Raw genomic sequence first — 9,266 nt, forward strand, 5'->3', positions numbered from 1 at the left:
ACTCAAAAATAGTAAAAATAGCCTTATCAAGTCTCAAACAATAAGCACTCAGCCTAGACATGATACCTAACATGTATGACAGTACAAATAACCAAAAAATTAGAGGTAACACAGGGAAAACAAGATTATGATAGCAAAACAAGCGCAATAATAGCCTAAAGGCCTCCCCACAATGAACACATCGGAGCACGCACACACGCTCGTCACCTAGCGCGTACATCACCCCAATATCTTTCATATAACGTAGTTCTCAGGGTTAAATACCCTCAAATCCAAGTTTCGATGTATTACTTACCTCAAAAAGTGCAAATCAATACTCCAACAAGCCCTTACCACGTGTATCGTTCTTCAAACAACATGAATTTAGACACAAACAACTTAGTATCAACAAATTATGCTGTAGGAAACAACTTCAATCAATAATGTTTCAATCTTTGTCAAAATCAAAAAGTTAACCGGGGATCGCACGTTCGAACCCAACAAAATTCGCAAATTTCTAACATCATTCGATTACGAGCCCAACCATACCAAAATGATCCAATTTCCATCTCAAATCGACCTCCAAATCTTTATTTTTTGTTTCTTGAAAAGTTTCCACAAAATCCCCAATGTCTCTACTCCAAATCACCAAATAAATGACAAAAACAAGGATTGAAACATAATAAACAAATAAATCTGAGTCAAAAATACATACGCCGATCCAAGACATGAAAATCCCCCCACCCAAAACCATGCTTTACAACTCAAAATATGATATAATAACTCTAACCCTCGAAATGGCTATTTAACATTATGCCCAGGTTCTTACCCTTCACGAAGACGGAAGAGGCTTGATGTTCGCGAAGCACAACTTTGCCTTCAGCCAAAATCCTCCTACACTAATGCGAAGACCCAGTCATGAACACGATGACCAACGGGTATATAACTACGCGAACACGAGACCTCCCTCGCGAATGCAAAAGCTTAAGCCCCAGTGCCCCTCACCCAACCTCCCTTTTACGTAAACGCCTCCCTCTCGCATTCACGAAGGGCATCAAGCTCCATAGCTTTGCGAACGTGTTCCCCTTATCGCAAACGTGAAGAGAATTCCGCCTGCCGACCTATATGCCTTCGCGAATGAGACCTTATTGTCGTGAACGTGAAGAAGCACACACCACACACCGGATCAACTAACCAAACATGAAGAAAAAGGTTTGAAAATCAACCGTAATACACCTGAGGCCCCCGGGACCTCAACCAATCATACCAACAAGTCCTAACACATAATACAAACTTAATAGAAGCCTCAAATCGCATCAAACAATATCAAAATTACGAATCGCACCCCAATCCAAGCCTAATGAAACTAATTAACTTCAAACATCTAAAACCAATCCGGACCATATCAATTCAACTCCTAATGACCTCAAATTTTGCACTAGTCCGAAATGACACAACAGACCTATTCCATCTCCCTGAATCAATATACGAACCCGGTATCAACAAAGTCAACTCTAGGTGAAACCTCTCCACCTTCCAAACCTTCAACTTTCCAACTTTCGCCAAAATGCCTCAAACCAAACTACGGACCTCCATATCCATATCTAGACATACGCCTAAGTCCAAATCACCATACGAAGCTATCAGAATCATCAAAACTCCATTTCGGAGTCGTCTACACAAAAGTTAAACTTCGGTCAACTTTTTCACTTAGCTTCCAACCTTGGGACTAAGTGTCCCAGTTCACTCTGAAACCTCCCGGAAACTAATCCAACTACCATGGCATGTCACATATCCTCAAATAACCATAGAAGGAGATATAAATAGGGGAACGGGGCTTGAATACACAAAACGACTGGTCGGGTCATTATAGGACATCTAGCTTGCATCTACGAGCTCGCTTTTGCATGTTCCCTTTCTCGCGTCTACAAGTTTCAATAGCACAGGACCTCATCGCATCTGTGGCCCTACTATCGCATCTACGACACTGAAGGTGCAACTCCATAAGTGCTAAAGTGCAACTCCTCAGTCCAGCCCCGCTCAGTAGGTGCGCACACACATTTGCAAGTGTGACTCTGAATCTGTGAGCTTACTTCAACACAAGCAACAAACCCCACGCCTCACCAACTTCACATCTATGACCAATCCTCATCAAATTGCGGTGCCCCAGAACCAACAATTCATGCAACTTTGAAATGGTCTGAAATTGAACTGAAACACACTTCAACCCCTCAAGACCCCATACAATAACATCAACAAGTGCAAAAAATATCCAAACTTTTACGAAAGCTCGAAACACCACCTTTAAAATCAAAATCAGGATTCAAAGATAAAAATCATTCTGTTGACTTTCCAACCTTCAAACTTTGCCGAACTTGTCCGAACCACACTTAGACATTTCAGATCAAAACCACACCTTTCGCATGTGTTCCAATCAAGAAAATAAACCAATTTGAAGTCCTGGAACACTAATCAAAGCCCAATAACACCAAAGTCAACTCTTGGTCAAACCAAGAAACCTATTATTCAAATTGCCAACTTTTGTCAACCAGAGCCAAAACCTTCTGCGAACACCCGAATTCAAATCCGAGCTCATGCCCAAGTAAAATATTACCATGCGCACCTATTGATACCATTATATCAGGACTCCGGTGTTATTTACTCAAAAGTAAAATCATGGTCACGCCTTCCAAATTAAAGCTTCTGAGTTGAGAATTACCTTTCCAAATGTACGCTAAACCTCATGAAAATCAAAACCATCTATACACGCAAGTCGTAATGCATAATAGTAAGGTAGTCAAAGTCTCAAATCGTCAAACAAAATGCTAAAGCTCGAAATGACCAGTATTGTGATTATTTGAGGATATAGCTTTATAAAATATACTAACTAGCCTTTCTTATATCTTCTTTTTTAATCCAACTGCCTGCCAATATATTAACTTCTGTGGGCAATGCATGAATATAATTCTACATATCTTTTCAAATTGTTGTTGTAACTTCAGTGACTACTCAGTCAAAATGTTAGGTATAATACCTTTTCCAACATGATCCTCTTGCCCAACATGTTTCTTCAGTGAAGAAATAAACTGGAAAAAGATTACATGAGAAAACAAGAAAAATTGCATTTTGGTTTGTTAATTATCTTCGATTTTTTATTTTTGTTATGACCAATTTAACTTTCAAGTAACTGAATGTATGATTTTGATAATTCATTAATAAATTCTCACAAATTTAAATTATTATGTTATTATTGAATGTGAAGCTAGGTAAAAGATGTTGTTCGGTACATGAATCTTAAATAATTTGGATAATAATTTTTAAAGTGGATAAGAGAAAAATCAGCCCCTATGTTACAAAGAATAGCTTAAAATATGCTCTCTGTTTCACTATCTAATTAACTCAGACCCATTATACTGTGGAACATATTTGTCCCCAATTTAGAAGGAGGGACTGGAATCACATGAATTAATAGCTCTCCCCAAATTTTAAATCCCTGATACTAATAAAAAATTTCCCCTAATGAGACCCATTACCCGATTTAATTCTGTCACGTCAAAAAATCCCCATCCGGTCGTGATGGTGCCTAACTCACTTGCTACGTAAGCCAAACATACAACAGCAGAACAAAATAATAGAATTACGAAAACAGAACAACTCTAAATCCAATACCATAAATGAACTACGTCAAAACACAAAATTCCCGGAACTGGAATTGAGCTCTACAACTGAAATACAAGTATGAAAACGCGAAATAGAAATGCTGTATGAATAATGACTACACTAACTGAAATGGAAAGAGACGTCAAGGGCTGCGGAATGTAGCTCTACCTCATCTCTCAGCAACTCGACAATATTCACAATAGCTCCCAGCTAGGTCCAATACCTGCATCTACACAATTAAACGTAGAGTGTAGTATAAATACAACCAACCATATGTACTCAGCAAGTATCATAACTAACCTTGGCGAGGTAATAGTTGCAAGAATTACCGATGATACTCGCCAACAACCTGCTCGGTTCATAAATTTTACAAGTACATAGAAATGGTACCAAAATAAGCGTAAAACACATATATAAACAAATCAGTGCATATAGAAAAGGTGTACCTAGTCTTGTATCCATTAACTACTCAGCGTACAGAAAATATATGCATTACAGATCAAATAAATGTGCACATGTTAACACATGGAGAAGATATGTAACGTGCCTTCGATGTTCAGTCGATAAGCATATAGAGAAGATATGCAAAAAGAGGCATGTATACATTCAAAAAAAAAGATGGAATATAAAGAAGATATGCGACAAAACATGCATACACTCAAGGTAATTACAAATAGAGAAATGATGCAAAATTCCAAACATCGATCAGCTCTCCTCATACTGCGTGTACGTCATCAAGAGAGAAACATGAGACGATGATCCTATGGGGTTGGATCCATATCCACACATTGCACAGATAACTCACATGCCATAATATATCACCACACGGACCACTCACGTGCTTATCATTGCTCAAACTCGCACACCACTCACGTGCTACCAAACAATCCATGTTTCACATAAAGTATATACAAGAGTACATGTATACGAACAATGAACATCAAATCACATGCTCATGGACTGATAAAAATGACATTCTAAAGCGTATGCACGTGCGAGGTGTACTACCATAGATCAAATTATGCAAATACACCACAAAAATAGCAATTGTCCTAGTTGAATAGGAGATTAACCTACATATAATCTCTAACATGATTCAAGTAGCTCACAAAGAGGTAAAACTATAAGAAGCATCATAGTAAGAAGCTTAGCATTCAATTCATAAATTAGCCTAAGCACTGCCCCGAGCATGAATAAAAATCCTGGTTCACGCACACACGCTCATCCCCGCATGTGTGTCACCCTTGGCACATAGCCATCATCAATAATCAAGAAACTAGTGCCTAAAAAATCCTAGGCAAGATACTAACCTCAAGTAAGCCAAATCAATACCCTAAAAGTGGCTTCCCACGCGAATCGACCTTAGGACAGCTCAAGCTAGCCAAAACAACTCAATAACATCATATAAGGCCATATAAAACAACCCCAAACAATAAATTTGTGATTGTTATACAAATACGCAAAGTCAACCAAGAATTCAACACGTGCCCGCATCATGGAACCTGACAAAAGTCACAAATCCCAATTATCCATTCCAACACAAGTCCAAATATACAAGTTCCATCTAAAACTGATAGCGAATCGGGGTTCATATCCAAAATAATCACTCTCCAACATCTAGTATAAAACCCCCAATCTTCTCCCTTAAATTTCATCAACCGAAGGCCAAAGTTAAGAGTAGAATCCATGTGAGTGAATATTGCCTCACAAATTTCCCCAATCCAAGGTCCCACTCTCAAAATATGACAAGATAGTCCAAACCCTCGATTAATATAACACTGCCCAGCTATTCCACTGTTGCAGACACAATGCTCGATTCTCCGAGCTTGCTCCTATGAAAAAATGGCTCTGATTCGTAAGTTCACTGTTCCTCGACCATCCACACGTGAATACAAAATTCTGCTATTGCGAGGGCTCGTATGCGCACAAGACAATGCAGATGCGACATCACATCTGCGCTATTCTTTTGCATTTGCGGAGTCTGACGCTGTCAGCCATCCTTCACTCTGCAACCAACTACCCACTTCTACTGACTCGTACCATAGCTTGAAGGTGTGAAACACCAGCAACAAAACGGCAAAACAAGATTACAATGATTCAAAACTCATCTGAAAACACTAGAGGCCTTCAAGACCCCCATCAAATTGCACCAACAAGTTCCGAGACATAACACGGACCTACTCGAGGCCTTAAACCAACAAAATAACAACAAAACTATCGTTCAAGCATAAGGAACTAATCAACTTTCAACTGTCTGAAACTTATGCTAAACCACGTCTAACCAACTCCGAGTGACCTCAGAATTTGCAAAGAAGTCTCAAATGACATAAAGAACCTATTCCAACTTTCGGAACAACATTTCGAACATGATAACCTCAAAGTTAACACCCGGTCAAACCTATGAACCTTCCAAACTTTCAACATTTAGAGCAAGATCAACCTAGGAACCTCCAAGCTGAACCTCCTCATCATAAGTCAAATACTTGTGAAACTGCACAAAGCTGAAATCCAACTTATGTACTTCTGGAGCATGGAAACATGGAACACTGGAAATTTCCTTGACAAGTTGGGTGGCAAAGCAAGCATGTAAGCCACCTCGCCAACTCTCTCCAAGACCTCAAATGGACCAATAAATCGAGGACTCAACCTGCACTTTTTCTCGAATCTCATCATGCCCTTCATAGCAAAAACTCTAAGTAAAACCTTCTCACCCACCATGAATGTCACATCATGAGCCTTCCTATCAACATAGCTCTTCTTCATGGACTGTGTGGTGCGAAGCCTTTCCTAAATTAAATTCATTTTATCCAAACCATCTCGAACCAAATATGTGTCCAATTAGCTTTCCCATGCTCAAACCAATCAATCAGAGAATGACATCACCTCTCATATAAGGCCTCCAACAGAGCCATCTTGATACTAGACTAGAAGCTATTGTTATATGCAAACTCTGTTAATCGTAGAAACTGATCCCACTAGCCTCCAAAATCAATAATGCAGGCCTTCAACATATCCTCCAGGATCTAAATGATCCGCTTGAACTGCTTGTTCATCTGAGAATGAAATGTTATGCTCATCTCAACCCGCATGCCTAACTCACACGGCATAACCCTCTAGAAATGTGACGTAAACTGAGTGTCGTGATCCGAGATGATAGAAACAGGTACACCATACGAGCGAACAATCTCCCAGATGTAGATTTTAACCAATTGCTCTAAAGTGTAGAAAGTCATAACCGGAATGAAATGCGCCGATTTGTTCAACCGATCCAAAAGTACCCAAATGGAATAAAACTTCCTCACGGTTTGTGACAACTCTACCACAAAGTCCATAGTAATACGTTGCCACTTCCTCTCTAGTCCATAGTGATACGTTGCCACTTTTGCCCGGCCTCTGATGCACATAAATGACATGCTGACAATTCAGACACCGTGCAATATGAGCAACAATGTCTTTATACAATCTTCTTCAACAGTAATGTTGCTTCAAATCACGATACATCTTTGTAGCATCTGGGCGAATGGAATACCGTGAACTATGAGTCTCCTCAAGAATCAACTCTCTCAAGGTATCCATGTTAGGAACACAGATCTGACACTGTAGCCTCAATACCCCATCATCACCAACAAACACCTCTTTAGAATCACCGTGCAACATCATGTCCTTAAGGACAAGCAAGTGGGATCATCATACTGACACACATTAATGCGCTCAAAAAAGTACAATCGAGACACAACACAAGCAAGGACCCTACTAAGCTCCGATATATCCAACCTCACGAGTGTGTTTGCCAAAGTCTGAACATCCATAGGCAAAGGCATCTCCCTAGCCAGAGTACATGCTAAACTCCCCATGCTCTCCATCTTTCCGCTCAAGGTGTCTGCAATCATATTAGCCTTCCCTAGATGATAAATAATGGCGATATCATAGTCCTTCAGTAGCTCCAACCATCTCCACTGCCTAAAATTCAAGTCTCTTTGTTTAAACATGTGTTGGAGACTCCAATGATCCATATAAACCTTACAAGACACGCCATAAAGATAATGCCTCCAAATCTTGAGCACATACATGATCTATTCTAATTCCAAATCATGGACCACATAGTTTTTCTCATGATGCTTCAATTGGTGCGACGTGTAGGGAATCACCCTATCTTCCTGCATCAACACATACCCAAGACCAATCCGCGAAGTTTCACAATAAATTATATATGATCCTGATCTCGAATGCAAAACCAAAATCGGAGTTGTAGTCAAGGCAGTCTTGAGCTTCTGAAAGCCCTAGTCACACTCGCCAGACCACCTGAATAGAGCACTCTTCTAGATCAATTTACTCAATGGGGTGGCCATAGATGAAACCCCTCCACAAACCGACGGTGATATCCTACCAAACCTAGAAAACTTCTTATCTTAGTAGCGGTATAAGGTTTGGGCTAACTCTAAATTGCCTCAATTTGCTTCGGATCCACCTTGATCCCATCACTAGACACCAAGTGGCCTAAGAATTCCACCGAATCCAACCAAAATTCACACTTAAATAACTTATCATATAACTTCCCCTCCCTCAAAATCGGTAACACAACCCTCAAATGCTGCTCGTGCTCCTCCCTACTACAAGAATACACCAATATCATCGATGAACATAATAATGAAGGAATCCAAATAAGGCTGAAACACATTGTTCGTCAAATGCATAAAAGCTACTAGAGCATTAGTCAAAAACAAAAAACATTGCCAAGAATGCATAACGCACATAAGGGGCCCTGAAAGCAATCTTAAGAAAGTCTGAAGCTCTAATCTTCAACTGGAGATCTCCTGATGTCAAGTCAATCTTAGAGAACACACTAGACCCAAGAAGATGATCGAATAAGTCATCAATACGCGTCAATGAATACTTGTTCTTGATGGTAACCTTGTATAACTGCATGTAGTCAATGCACATCCTCATGGAACCATCGTTCTTCTTCACAAATAGTATCGGCACCCAAAGGTGAAATAGTCGGCCTAATGAAACCCTTATCAACCAATTCCTGTTACTGTTCCTTCAATTCCTTCATCTATGTTGGTGTCATGCGATATGGTGGAATAGAGATGGGCTGAGTGCCTAGCGCCAGGTCAATACCAAAATCAATATCTCTGTCGGGTGGCATGCCCGACAGGTCTGTAGGAAACACATCTAGGAACTCCCTCACTACTGGAACTGACTAAACAATAGGAGTATTAGTGCTAATATCCCTCACAAAGGGTAGATACACCAAACATCAACCATCCTTTGAGCCTTCAAAAAAGAAATCACTCTACTAGGAGGGTGAGCAACAGAATCCTTTCACTCTAACCTCGGCAACCCCCACATAGCCAATGTCACAATCTTAGCACGACAATCAAGAATAGCTTGGTACAGGGATAACCAATCCTTACCCAAGATCACCTTATAATCAACCATATTAGGAAATAAAAGATCAACCCTAGTCTCATAACCCCCAACAGTAACCACACAAGACCGATACACATGAACAACCACAATAGAATCACAAATAGACATAGACACATGAGTAGGAATATCAAGAGAAACACGAGGTATATCCAAATAATGAGCAAATTCTGACGACATAGAAGAATAAGTGGAAC

The sequence above is a fragment of the Nicotiana attenuata genome, unplaced genomic scaffold (assembly GCF_001879085.1).
Source record: "Nicotiana attenuata strain UT unplaced genomic scaffold, NIATTr2, whole genome shotgun sequence".
Lineage (NCBI taxonomy): Eukaryota > Viridiplantae > Streptophyta > Magnoliopsida > Solanales > Solanaceae > Nicotiana > Nicotiana attenuata.